This window comes from Heterodontus francisci, chromosome 10 (assembly GCF_036365525.1).
Source record: "Heterodontus francisci isolate sHetFra1 chromosome 10, sHetFra1.hap1, whole genome shotgun sequence".
In the NCBI taxonomy this organism is placed as follows: Eukaryota; Metazoa; Chordata; class Chondrichthyes; order Heterodontiformes; family Heterodontidae; genus Heterodontus; species Heterodontus francisci.
Window position 1 is genome coordinate 76,216,092 of NC_090380.1, and position 15,033 is coordinate 76,231,124.

At 46.4% G+C, this 15,033-nt stretch overlaps 1 protein-coding gene across 5 annotated transcripts in view; it reads left to right on the forward strand.

Moving 5' to 3' along the window:
- The window catches only part of casr (calcium-sensing receptor), a 104,043-nt gene that overhangs the window by 12,931 nt on the left and 76,079 nt on the right, over positions 1–15,033 (forward strand). For 3 of the 5 annotated variants that reach the window (XM_068040810.1, XM_068040809.1, XM_068040816.1), the window contains exon 1: positions 7,548–7,947. The exons of the other annotated variants lie outside the window; for them this stretch is intronic. The gene's annotated coding sequence lies outside the window, so the exon portion shown is untranslated. Of the gene's footprint in view, positions 1–7,547; positions 7,948–15,033 lie in introns of those variants that run through there. 5 annotated transcript variants of the gene reach the window in all.

The following is a 15,033-nucleotide window of genomic DNA, read 5'->3' on the forward strand; positions in this document are numbered from 1 at the left end:
CACAATTCAGCTTGAAAAAGGTGAATCCACAGCCAGTGACACAGAAACAGTCACACATACTTACAAAAGGAGTAAATTACTTCATCTTTTTCTTTCCTTTATTCAGGTGGCTTTCCAAATCACTGTTAAAATAGTGGAATAGAACTGAACAAAAGGTTAGCTTTCACAGCAAAATAAAGGCTTCAATATTCTAACACAAGAAGAGTTAAAGAGGGCAGAGCTTCCCACAGCTTGTGGTTTCTGAAACATCTACACCAACTTATTTAAATTAAATTTCCCCCAACTAGGTGCTCACAATTTAAATTGAAATGAGCACACTCAGCAGTCACATCTCAATCTTCATACTTACATGCAACTTAGAAATATTGATCACTGTAATGGGTTGTGAACTCAAATTGCCAGGTCTCGAGCCCAAAGGACACACAACCTCACCCAGTTCAAAAGCAAAAACATGATTCAAGTCTCCCAAAGTTTCCCAAAAACAGTACACTAATGTATACATAGGACAAACAATCAACAAGCTTAAAACAGCATATGCCAGTAACTACATAGGGTTAAACAGAGCAGTGAATGATGCTCATGCTGAAAACAAACATAACACAGACTCTTTTAAGACAGTATTTAATTTGAAAATCAGGAAGTCTTCCCCACAGAAATTGAAATAAAATGCAGTTTTTTCCCCCTTAAAAACAGAATATGCCACCTATACTTGCTCACAGCTGTTTTAACTTTTAACTTTCTGACCCAGGTTTTTTATTAATGCAACTCTTTTCCAACATTTGAATGCTGTAACTCCACATCCTCCTGCGTAATCTCTTTTTTTCCTGTCATGTCCGCTACCATTAGTCCTCCTCTCTCATACCCGGAATCCCCAAAACCACTCAAGGTAGTGTTACCTTCACAACTTCCATAGGGAATGAAAGAGTCGCTGTCAGGCCCTTGCTATATCCAAACTAACGTGTTCTCCCAGTCTCCATCTTACAAGGTCGAGCATACTGTTGTGGGGTAACTAGTATCTGAGGAGCCGAAGAGGCATCTAACTAATCCTCCTCCGTACCTAATATTGCCACTCGATCCATGCATGTTCAGGCCTCTGAAGTTGAAGATAAAGGGGGTGTGGAAGGGAACAGTGGCCTCACACTATGTTGCAAAGTCACCTTTTCAACTTTTGGAGCTGAGGGATCACCCGAACACCACCAGCCTTCATTAATTTCTGTCTCCGCTGGGCAAACTAATCACCATTTGCCCTATCCTCCCCTTCTCAGGACGCAGGGTGGTAGGAGCCCCTCTAACTACTATGCCTATCCGAGTCTCCACCAGCTTCGCATGCTGTGATTTAGATATTCCTTGTTCTAGATTGTGATTCCTGAACTGTCCACCTGCAAGATGCTGATCCAGTGTCAGAACGGTCCTGGCTCCAAGTGCCAGAAACCTCCTGCTCTCTATCTCCCTCCCGGCTGCCACGAGCTGCTCTGTAAGTTCTGCAATTTCATTATTCCTGGCCTCAGCCTCTTCTCCACACTTCTGAATCCCTAGCATTAGACACTAACACTGCCTTCTTCTTCTTTTCACTTTTGAACGCTAATCCCTTACTTTTTAACTGGAAAATCTCCATTAAGGACTTCCATGTCTCTCTCCATCCTTATGTCATTGTTTTCTGCCCTATCTAATAAGCACCCCCACCTTTAGATTCAATCTATTTATTAAGAAATGACTGGGTTTCATCTGGAATATTCCCTGATCCTTCCATTGTTGACTGGTTGCTAGGTTGCTACACCAAAGAGAATACTCACCTCTCAAACTGATGTCTGGGAAAGACTCCCTTGAAACAATTCCAACAGGGGGGACTTCAAAAGTATCACGTCAGCCCACCAAATGTTGGAAAAGACTTCCTTGAGCCAACTGCAACATAACAAACTCCAAAAAAAACCTCAATCACATTGGGGTCAACAATATATTGGACTGCTTTCCTGTTCTATTTTCTTTCATTACTTTAAACACAGAGATCAGTTGTAACAACCACAAAATCAGATCTTTGTCTTTAATGAGCTCATGTTACACAATCCAACATGAGTACTCAATCAAATCATACAATACAATTCCATATAATTATTTGATTCTTTATTATTAAGTTCACAATTCACTATAAAAACTCATGTACCATGCTTTATCATTTCAACCTGACTACAGGTAACAGTGGTTTGCTCAAAACACACAACAATTCTACCTTTGATCTGTGTATTCCATGCATACTATCACTAAACTACAAGACATTAAACAACACACAAAGCAGACTTCAGGTAACATGGAGGCAAGAAGATACATTCATGTCATCAGTCTCTCCCAATGATTCTGTTACCACCTAAGCTCTTTAATCACTTTATTACTATCAAGTGACCAATCAACATGTCCCAGACCCTCAAATCATGGATAAGTCTGAACATACGAACACACAAATTAGGAGCAGGAGTAGGCCACTCAGCCCCTCAAGCCTGCTCCGCTATTCAATAAGATCATGGCTGATCTGATTGTAATTGCTACTCCACATTTCCACCTACCCCTGAGAACCTTACACCCCCACCTCCCACCACTGCCACTCAATCAGTGTCCTTGCTGTTGCCTGTCAGCCAGTGAGCCCAGGCTGCTGCTGCCCATTCTAAGGTGGTGCAGTCTGAAGCCAGACCCTCACAGTCCAGAGCTGCTTGAGGTCATCCTGCAAGGCCGTTTGCAGTCTCCCCCAGTGAAAATTAGCAAACTTCCACCAGCCATGCTACAGCCACTGGAGTAACACTGCATAGGAGCTCTAGAACAGGTAAATGCACCCACAAGACAGGTACTAAAGAGATACACAAGGGTGAATAGTTCTTGTTTTTTTTTGTATTATTGATGAATTGATGGATAAAGTTGTTGAGTGAACAACTTTTGCTGCTGGTCTTTATTGAATGATATTGACCAAGGGGACTTTGCAATGAAGTGTCTGATATGGATGTACTATTAAGGAATGGTGAGTCTATGTTGGGGGTTGGGGTGGGAACTTCATTTTAAGTGAAGCAAAGCCTCACAATACAGTCCCTCTCACTCCATCCAGATGCACATGATGGATATGGTCTCCTTCTCTTCCTCTTTCTCCTCTTCTCCCTCCTCCCCTCCTCCTCCTCTTCCTCCCAAGATGGCCTCCAGATCCCATGAGGTAGTGACTAGGCCCTCAGAATCGTGAGGTTGTGGAGGACGCAGCAGAAGACCAAAAACATTGTGCACATGAAAACCTCAGGTAGGCCTTTATAGCCACAATAGAAGCAACAGTATGTAACTGAATTTCACACTCATGACACAGGGAAAGTCATTGATAAAACAGCTGAAAATAGTGAGGCCAAAGACACTGTCCTAAGGAACTCCAGCAGTGATGGCCTGGGGCTGCAATGATTGGCCTGCAATAACAATGACTACCTTCCTGCATTTCAAGTATGGCTCCAACCACTGAAGGTTTTTCCCATTGATCTCAGTGTTGCTAGGCTCTTTCTTGCTATACCTGGTCAAATACTGCTTTGATGTCAGGTCCCCCCTCAACCTCCGTCTTTCTAATGAAAATAATCCTAATCTACTCAACCTCTCTTCATAGCTAGCGCCCTCCATACCAGGCAACATCCTGGTGAACCTCCTCTGCACCCTCTCCAAAGCATCCACATCCTTTTGGTAATGTGGCGACCAGAACTGCATGCAGTATTCCAAATGTGGCCGAACCAAAGTCTTATACAACTGTAACATGACCTGCCAACCCTTGTACTCAATACCCCGTCCGATGAAGGAAAGCATGCCGTATGCCTTCTTGACCACTCTATTGACCTGCGTTGCCACCTTCAGGGAACAATGGACCTGAACACCCAAATCTCTCTGTACATCAATTTTCCCCAGGACTTTTCCATTTACTATATAGTTCACTCTTGAATTGGATCTTCCAAAATGCATCACCTCGCATTTGCCCTGATTGAACTCCATCTGCCATTTCTCTGCCCAACTCTCCAATCTATCTATATTCTGCTGTATTCTCTGACAGTCCCCTTCACTATCTGCTACTCCACCAATCTTAGTGTCGTCTGCAAACTTGCTAATCAGACCACCTACACTTTCCTCCAAATCATTTATGTATATCACAAACAACAGTGGTCCCAGCACGGATCCCTGTGGAACACCACTGGTCACACGTCTCCATTTTGAGAAACTCCCTTCCACTGCTACTCTCTGTCTCCTGTTGCCCAGCCAGTTCTTTATCCATCTAGCTAGTACACCTTGGACCCCATGCGACTTCACTTTCTCCATCAGCCTACCATGGGGAACCTTATCAAACGCCTTACTGAAGTCCATGTATATGACATCTACAGCCCTTCCCTCATCAATCAACTTTGTCACTTCCTCAAAGAATTCTATTAAGTTGGTAAGACATGACCTTCCCTGCACAAAACCATGTTGCCTATCACTGATAAGCCCATTTTCTTCCAAATGGGAATAGATCCTATCCCTCAGTATCTTCTCCAGCAGCTTCCCTACCACTGACGTCAGGCTCACCGGTCTATAATTACCTGGATTATCCCTGCTACCCTTCTTAAACAAGGGGACAACATTTGCAATTCTCCAATCCTCCGGGACCTCACCCGTGTTTAAGGATGCTGCAAAGATATCTGTTAAGGCCCCAGCTATTTCCTCTCTCGCTTCCCTCAGTAACCTGGGATAGATCCCATCCGGACCTGGGGACTTGTCCACCTTAATGCCTTTTAGAATACCCAGCACTTCCTCCCTCCTTATGCCGACTTGACCTAGAGTAATCAAACATCTGTCCCTAACCTCAACATCCGTCATGTCCCTCTCCTCGGTGAATACCGATGCAAAGTACTCGTTTAGAATCTCACCCATTTTCTCTGACTCCACGCATAGCTTTCCTCCTTTGTCCTTGAGTGGGCCAATCCTTTCTCTAGTTACCCTCTTGCTCCTTATATATGAATAAAAGGCTTTGGGATTTTCCTTAACCCTGTTTGCTAAAGATATTTCATGACCCCTTTTAGCCCTCTTAATTCCTCGTTTCAGATTGGTCCTACATTCCCGATATTCTTTCAAAGCTTCGCCTTTCTTCAGCCTCCTAGACCTTATGTATGCTTCCTTTTTCCTCAGCCGTGTCCCTGAGCTCCCACATTGAGCAAGAGGAGCATAACACGGGTCTGAGATCTCCTGCCATTTTTAATCTTAAGCTTAACTTAGTCTTAACTTAGATAAATGAAAAAGGAACGAAAAGTTTTTACCAATCACACGAAAAAAAAAAATAGAAGAAGCCTTACCTTATCTGCACACCACCAAGTCCTTTTTTTTTTGGTTAGAGGAGGAGGGCGGGTGGGAGACACTACAGGTGTAGTGTCTCGGGTTCAGCCGCTGCCCAAATATATAGGACTTACTTACCCAGCTGCCACCTCGCTCTACCTGTCACCGCTGCAAAAAGGATGCAGAGGTTATGATAGGTACACAACTCAAGCAGTCTCTGCCCATTCTCATTCATCCTTCCAACACCATAGCACCCAAGGCAAGAGTCCCCATTATCACAATTCTATAGTTTTTGCACTTCCCTGTAATTTCCCCTCAAATTTGCTCCTCTATATCTTTCCTATTAGTTGGTGGCCTGTAGGATACACCTAGTAGTATTGTTTCTTAACTCTAACCAAATAGATTTTGTCTTTGACCCCTCCAGGGCATCCTGTCTCTCCAGCATTTCAGTTTCACTGATCAAAGTCTTTCCAGCCTGTCAGTTTCAATGAAGAAACACTCCCCACTGTGCACTCGCCTGATTGACCCTAGAGAATTGCTGACAACTCGGGACATAGGTCTCCTGGCTGTTAAAGCCAGAATGCAAAGTTAAAGACACACTTAATTGCCTGTTTGCATTATCTAATTAATTTCCCGATAGCTCGAAAGGGGTTTCCCGAATGATGTTGGGATCCTGATCTGACCTACTTTTAGGGGATTTAACTCCCCACCTGCACCTCTTCCCTTTAGCAGTTAAAATTCTACCCAATGTTTCCAAACCTGCTGTTGAACCATTTCATACAAATTTTGCACACCCCACAGCTGGATGAACACAGTTTGATACCTTTATATCAGTTTAGGTGAATCATTTGCTGCTTGAGAAGTTTAAAAGAATCATTATTACAGAAATGTCAATGATTGGTCAATATTTTTCCATTATCACTAACAAACTTACTTTTTGAGGAAATACATATGTCAAATCTGTGTGCGCCAAACAACAAGAACTTGCATTTATATAGCACCTTTAACATAGCAAAATGTCCCAAGGCACTTCACATGAGCGTAATCAGACTCATAGGGTGAACGCTGAATCTTTTTTGCAGTGATGTTATGTGCTAGAACTGGTACAGGATTCCAGCATACTCTCCCAGTTTCTCTATCTGATGAAAAATGTCAGACTAACAAACTATAAGTGTTTGGCTAAAAACAACAAATCATGTTAACTAAGAAGTAAAATTAAAACGAAGACTAAAATAAACAGCAGGTTATAGTTAGATGACAATATATCAAGCAACTCACATTCCAGAACAATAAAAGTCAACTCCAGCAGTTTCCTGCAGTGCCTTAAGGTACTTGGATCACCTGTCCTTGATGAAAAGCTTTTATGTGACAAATGAACTCCATGGATTTCTTTGTTGCCTTTGCTCCTATAGTAGATCAGCAAGTGGGAAGCTAAATGATGCTACTACACTGGATTATATCATTCTCTTTCCCTTAGATACCAAGCTGTTACAAAGGAAGATCAGGAAGGTAGATTTCGCAGTTAGTCAAAACTATCAAAGTAGGGCTCAAAGGCACAGGGCTGTCTGAGAGAGTTCCTGATTCAATTTTCAATACCTGCAAAACAAAGCAACATTTCCACAATGGGTGAGAGCTTTTCCCTTGTGGAATGGTTAATACTGAAAATGGCTTGTGTACATGCTGTATCAGCTAAGCAACTTACATAAACAGAGGTCAACACCTACATTCTAACCAGAGACATAGATTTGCTCAAATCTCCCTTTACATTTTGCTTAACATGCTGTTAAGACAATTGAAGATTGCTAGGGAATCAATAAAAAAAGACATTGGACTCATTAAAAATGCATTAAAAATATAACATGGAGATTTTAATGATCGAAAATGAATGGATTTAAGACTGTTGGTCATTGGTGGCTGAGGAAATGTTTGTTTAGGTTACACTTTATTGTAGCATGTGATTTACTGTAGCAACAAAATGAAGGAAGCACAGCTGTTAGCGTTTAACCAGAAAGTGTTGCAATGGTCAATGACAGGGAAATACAGTTCTGCAAGAACATTTAGTGCCAAGTGTTATCTTATGTTTTGAACTTGATTTGAACAAGGAATTGTAGGAACTGACGGGTCAAAGTATTTCTCCTCACAATGCCCAGAGACAGTTAAATAACTTTTGACTATTAAACCACAAATAAAAGCCACACATTCCAGCTTGTTGAGTTGCTTCATAGTCCAACTGGCAGCAGAAAGAAATACAAAGAAATTTGGAAATGTTTGACGCAGTCTACTCTCCGCCTCCTTCAAAAGAATTGAAATACAGTGAGGTGGTTTTCCACACTGACTCATAGTCTGGCTTAGTGCAAGATAAACCTGTTTTTTTCCCAAATCATGGTCAAGCTGTATGTTTCAGTATCGCTATTACAACTTGTGGGTATCCACTTATGTGATATTCCTATACAGTAAATTCTCCACTCTGTCCAAACTGTCTCCCTGACATTACAATGATTTCTTGACCAGTAAATGTTCAAAAACCAAAAGATAAAGGTGCAAGTTGGATCTACTTACTACCCACGACTTTGAACTAGTGGTTTGTGTGCCTGATCTACCATTATGAGGTGAAGCCCTTGTGGAATGAGAGTCAAAAAGGTAAGTTAATTTATCCAACTTGTATTTTCTATAACCTGAGGAGACCCATGAGCTACTGGCTGTTTCAACTGGTTCTATTCTTCTGGTGCTCTTATATTCAACTTTTTTTTGTAGTATTTCTGATGATTTGTACTTGTTTGGAGATCTTTTACTCTTCACCCACCCAGCAATATCAGCTTTCATAATTTTCCATTTTTGCCTAATATACATTGAACTATAAATGGATACATTCTGTATTAGTGTCGTTGCTATTATATTTTGAAGAGTAAGCAGTATCTGCCAAAATGCAGAGTGGTTGCACATTGCGATCATGAAAGTGTGTAGCAAAAATAAAGTGCAAAAGTCTGGAATTAACAACAAAGTTAAAGTAGATGTAAGTAATATATATAAATAATCTAGACTAATATATAATATGTGTGTCTGGACTTTAGGATGTGGGAGTTTGTGAACATCGAGACTGTCCTGAGCAAACAGATCTGCAGAGATGTCTCCGTCTCAAATCTCTCTGGCTCAGAGTCATTGAGCTGAAGTGCGAGTTGAAGACACTCAGGCACATAAGGCAAGCATCTGGACAGTTTGCTCCAGACATCGGTCACATTTCACAGAGAGGTGCAGGTTCAGAACAGAGGTGGTGTGACCGATAGTGCACAGAGTAAGGGGAATCCAGTTGAGTTAGAAAACTAGGATCATCAGAAATTGATCCTATCCACAGGTACAATGTAGTTGCTACCTGTGAGGATAAGGATAAAGAGGAAGGACAGCCAAAATGCGGGCCATGGTACCTTGGAGCAGGAGGCTGTCCAAATTGGGGAGGAGGAGGAGAAGTATAATGTGGTAATTGTAGGGATGCAATAATTAAGAGTGTGGGGGGGGGATAGCATCCTTTGTAAGCAGGATTGAGAGTCACACATGGTATGTTGCCTATTTGCTGCCAGGGTGAGGGACATCTCAAACTGGCTAAAAGGGAGATTGGAGAGGAAGAGAGAGGATCCGGTCGTTGGGACCAACAACATTGGGAAGAGTAGGCAAAGAGATCCTGTTTGCAGACTACCAGGAAGTAGGAGCTAAATTAAAGAGCAGGACCTTAAGGGTTATAATCTCTGGATTATTACCCGAGCCACATGCAAATTAGTGTAGGGATAAACAGATTAGGGAGGTGAACACCTGGCTGAAGGAGTGGTGTGGGACAGAGGGGTTCTGTTTCATGGGAAAATGGCACCAGTATTGGGACAGGAAGGAACTGTACCAGTGGGATGGGCTCCACCTGAACTAGGCTGGAACCAGGGTCCGAGCAGAAAGGATAAACAGCACAATCACATGGAATTTAAACTAGTAAATGGGGGGAAGAGGGCTCAGGTGGAAATGGTAGTATAAATAATAGTTTGAAAATAAAGCAAAGAGAAGAGAGTGGAGTAACAGTCAGAAATTGTACTTTAGGCACTAGAGGTAAAGGTTAAATTAAAGATGTAAAATAATTAAATCAGGACAGTGACTAAAAGATTAGAGTAGAAGAACAGATTATGGCAGGGGTCGCCAACACGTCGATCGCGAGCTAGTGGGAACTCACGTCAGCCTTTGAGTAGCTCACATAGAGCTCCTGAAAATATAGTCCAATTGTCCACATCATCCTCCCAGCATTAATTCGCGCATGCGCATCCTGATGTCACCGCGCGCTGACATCACCATGCACTGATGTTGCAATGGGAAGAGCGAGTGGTGAGAAGGGGGACCGAGCGGAGTGGAGAGCAAGGGGTGAGGAGGGGGTGAATGAGTGACGAGGAGGGGGGAGCAAGCAGAGGCGAGAGCAAGCAGAGCAGGGAGCAAGGAGTGAAGAGGGGGGAGAACGAGCAGCAAAGAGGGGGGAAAGTGAGGGTGTTGAGCGAGTGGGGTGGCAGAGCGAGCGGGTGGGGATGGTAGCTCGTGATATTTTTCCTTTATCAGAAGTGGTTCTCACGAAGGAAAGGGTTGGCGGCCCCTGGGTTAGGGTGCGTGGCCCAAATGAATGTTTTTTATAAAAATGCACGGAGTGTAACGAACAAATTGAATGAATTGCAGATGCAAATTCAACCTAGAGGGTTTGACATGGGAGCTATTACTGAGACATGGCTGCAAAACAGTCCGGACTGAGAACTAAATATACCAGGTTATGAGGTCTACAGGAAAGATAGAGAAAATGGTAGAGTGGGAGAAGTAGCCTCAGTAATTAAAGATTAAATCACTTTGATGATAAGAGAAGATATAACGAGAGGTAAGCAGGCAGTGGAGACTTTATGGTAGAATTAAGAAATAGAAAAGGATTTAAGACTGTAGTGGGGGTTGTGTATAGGCCTTTTGGCTAAGATCAAGTGTAGTATCTGTTCTTATCAGTGCTTACTTGGTTGAGAAGAGACCATGATCATTGCCGTTTGATCCTGGGGAAGCTTTGAGTAAAATGGCTATAACCAATCTTCGAGCTTCAGGTCAGGGAGTGCGCAACACCGTTCGGGTGGTCGTGAAGGACAAGGAAGGAGATGTACTGGTCGATCGCACCTTCTTCATCAAGAAAATTCTCTTTGATTGCTGCGGATTTCAAGCGACGGACGTTTTCTGCCTGCAGGATTTCCCCAGCAGTGGATACTTCGACGTGACGTTCCGGAACGTGGCGGGATGCATCAAGTTCCTGAAGGCGTTCAAGGAGAAAGGGGACCAGGCGCCATTGTCGATCCTCACAGCGGAGCCGCTCTTCACGCTTCCGTCACAACGGGACCGGGTGGTGACGATTCACATCGACAACCCCCATGTTCCGGTGGTGGATGTACTCACCTTTCTCGCCAGGTACGTCGAGGTGGCCGGCAGCAGCACTGATGTCAAGGACCCCTTTGGGATTTGGACCAGCAAGCGGCAGGTCAAGGTGACCTTGAAGGTCGATCCCAGTGGAGCCATCATCCACCCTCCCTCCAGCTTCGCTATCGGGGGAAGTCGAGGCTTCTTGGGCTACGCTGGACAGCCCAGAGTTTGCCACACCTGTGGCAAGACTGGTCACGTGGCGGCCAACTGCAGCACGGTTGTTTGCAAGAACTGCAAGGAGGAAGGCCATCAGACCAAGGACTGTAAGCAGACTAAATGTTGCAACTTGTGCGGTGCGGCAGGCCATCTCTACAAAACCTGCCCCAAACGCTGCCTCAGTTATGCTCAGGCGGCAAGGTCCAAGGAAAGGCCGGGAGAAGGTTCGACGAAGGCGTCCGGCGCTGGAAAGGAGACAAGCAACCTTCTCCGCAGTGAGGAACTTCAACCTGAGAAGGAGAAGGAAGGGGAGGCAGCTGAAAGCAGCGACCCAGCACCTACCCTGCGCTTGGAAACTCCTCCTCCACAGACAGAATCAATGGAGGAGGAGGCAGCAGATGGACAATCAGGTCAGTGGCAAGTGGTCCAGAGGAAAACCACAAAGAAAAAACATCCAAAAGCGGAACAGGCCACCACCCAAACCAGTGTCAAGAGGAGGCTACCTTCTGAATCAGACTGCAACAGCTCCTCTTCACTGGACGGGGGAATGCTGGAACGACAGCCCCTTCAAAAGAGGCGGCAGAACTCCAAGGAGATGGAAGATAAAGCATCCCAGCCCCCGGGCACTGGAAGCTGTGATGGGCGCGGCGTGCCCCAGCCCCAAAGCGCCACACGTAATGACGTGGCCAGCGCGTCCCAGCTCCGGGACACTGGGAACAAAGACGCGTCTGGCGCACCTCAGCTCCGGGAAGCCGGGAGCAGTGATGTTTTCGAGGAGGAACAGATGGAAGCAGCAGAGGACAACCCAATCCTCTCTGCCTACAAGACCCCCCCGATGTCACCCCAGCGGAAAAACCCCTGCATGAAAAACCAGGAGGGGTTTCTGAGCCCAACTATTGTGAAACAGCTTGCTCACACGATGGGTATGCAGGAACATCCCGAAGGACTGGGACTAGTAAGAACAAATGGTATGGGAAGCAACAACTAACTTTAAAAAAATGGGTGTAAAGATTGCTTCCATTAATGTGCGTAGCATTAAATCTACTACGCGATGTGTTTCAACCTTGGATTACCTCCCCAAGGTCAAAGCTGACCTACTGTTTCTGCAGGAGTGTGGAATACCACACCTCAGCACCTACAGGCAGTGGTTGCGATGGTGGTCCCACGGACCATCGATCTGGTCGGGGGGTAATGATTGCCGTTCCTCCGGCCTGGGTATTCTGCTGCGGGGAGGTAACTTCACCATCTCCGAAGTTAAGGAGGTGGTGGGCGGTCGCCTCCTCGTCGCAGACGTAATGTACAACGACGCTCCACTCCGGTTGATCAACGTGTACGCCCCGGTACAACGCAGCGAGCGGCTGACCGTCTTCCAGCAGCTCCCACTGCTGCTGGCGACGTCCAGGCCAGTCATCCTAGGCGGTTACTTCAACTGCATCATCAATGCGGCTGGACGATCTGGAAGTGACGACAGCAAACTGGACGCTTCGTCCAGATTCCTAATAGAAACAGTTAAAGATGCCAAACTGCACGATGTCTTCAGCAAACTTGCAGACGGAGCGCAGCGCAGATACACATGGTCAAGATCGGACGGGTCTGCCCGTTCCAGGATTGACTTCCTGTTTGTGTCCCGTGCCGTCACGGTCGGATCCACCGACGTCAAGCCGGTGTTCTTCTCCGACCACTGCCTCTTACTGGCCGACTGTCACTTACAGGACGACCAGTGGGTTGGCAGAGGGACGTGGAAGCTCAATGCTACACTGCTGACCCCAGAGAACGTTGAGGAACTCAAAAGGGATTACAAAGGTTGGAGGACCATGAAACCCCTCTTTGAGTCTCCAGTTCACTGGTGGGAAGCGATTAAGGAGAACATCAAGAGGTTCTTCATCCACAAAGGTGTTCAGAGGGCGAGAGTGAGACAGAGGGAAATGTCCCGACTCCAGAAAAGTATGCAAAATCTGCTCCGGTTGCAGTCAATGGGGGTTGAGGTCAAGGAGGACCTCCAAGAGGTGAAGAGCCAGCAGGCTTCGCTCTTTGCCAAGGAGGCCTCCAAGATCATCTTCCGGTCCAGAGTCCGCTCCATCGAGCAGGATGAGACGTGCTCGCGTTACTTCTTCCAAAAGGTACACAGAGAGAGCTCTGTTATCAGCAGCCTGAAGGAAGAAGATGGCTCGGTAACGTCTTCGCAGTCCGACATACTAAGGATCAGCAAATCCTTTTATGCTGGGCTGTATGACGCGAAGCCCACAGACAGCAGAGCCTCCCAGTCCTTCCTGTCATCTATCACAGAGGTCTTAGATGACAGCAGGAGGGAGAGACTGGTCAAGCCGCTAACTCTGGATGAGCTGACAAAGGCCGTCGAGTCCTTCGAGACGAGTAAAACTTCCGGAAGCGACGGCTTCCCGGTCGAGTTGTAGTCGGCCCTGTGGGACTGGGTCGGCCCGGACCTGCTGGAAGTATACGAGAGTATGTTCCTGGCCGGCAGCATGTCAGAATCCATGAGAAAAGGCATCATCACCCTCATCTACAAGCGGAAGGGGGAGAGGGCAGAAATCAGAAATTGGCGGCCCATCTCACTGCTTAATGTTGACTACAAGATTCTGTCCAAAGTCATAGCCAGTCGAGTCAAGTCTGCTCTGGAGTTGGTGATCCACCCCGATCAGACCTGTACTGTACCCGGCAGGAAGATCTCTGATAGTCTCACGCTACTCAGGGATACGATCGCCTACGTACGGAACAGGACGGTGGACACCTGCCTCATCAGCCTGGACCAGGAGAAGGCTTTTGACAGGATATCGCACATCTACATGATGGACGTGCTTTCCAAAATGGGGTTTGGGGAGGGAATCTGCAATTGGATCCAACTGCTCTGCACAAACATCAGTAGCACAGTCTCAATCAACGGGTGGGAATCGGAAAGTTTCCCGATCAAATCTGGAGTCAGACAAGGCTGTCCTCTCTCCCCGGTCTTGTTTGTTTGCTGTATTGAACCCTTTGCTGAGTCTATTAGGAAGGATGCGAGCATAAGAGGGGTGACAATCCCAGGCAGCGGAGGCACTCAGGTTAAAACCTCCCTGTACATGGATGACGTTGCCGTCTTCTGCTCGGATCCGCTGTCCGTGCGCAGACTGATGAGCATCTGCGACCAGTTCGAATTGGCCTCGGGAGCCAAAGTTAACCACGGCAAGAGCGAGGCCATGTTCTTTGGGAACTGGGCTGACCGATCCTTTGTCCCCTTCACCGTCAGGTCAGATTACCTGAAGGTTCTGGGGATATGGTTCGGAAGGGCCGGAGCGTGCACCAAAACCTGGGAGGAGCGAGTAGCCAAAGTATGACAAAAGTTGGGCATGTGGGGGCAGCAATCTCTCTCCATTGTGGGTAAGAACCTGGTCATCAGGTGCGAGGCGCTCACGTTGTTGCTGTACGTGGCGCAGGTCTGGCCCATACCCCACTCCTGCGCTGTGGCAGTCACCCGAGCCATTTTCCGCTTCATCTGGGGATCTAAAATGGACCGGGTCCGGAGGGACACGATGTTCAAACCTCTGGACAAGGGCGGGAAAAATGTACCCAACGTGGCCCTCATCCTGATGACCACCTTCGTGTGCGGTTGCATCAAGCTGTGTGTAGATCTCCAGTACGCAAACTCCAAGTGTCACTACATGCTGAGGTTCTATCTGTCCCCGGTGTTGCGAAGGATGGGCCTGGTCACATTGCCGCGGAACGCTCCATGCAGTTGGGCCGTGCCGTACCACCTATCCTTCGTGGAGCAGTTTCTGCGGGAAAACACCTTTGACCACCGGTCCATCAGGCAGTGGTCTGCACGGAATGTCCTCAAGGCCCTACGGGAAAAGGAGACGGTGGATCCTGTCGGATGGTTCCCTGAGCAGACCGTCAAAGTCATTTGGCGGAATGCCTCATCACCAGAACTTTCAAACAAGCACCAAGACGTAGCTTGGCTGGTGGTGAGAAGGGCCCTCCCCGTCAGATCCTTCATGCGCACCCGAAGTCTCGCCCCCTCCGCACAATGCCCCCGCGGTGGCTGTGGTGGGGAAGAGACAGTCGCCCACCTCCTCCTGGAATGTGTCTTCGCAAAGCAGGTGTGGAAAG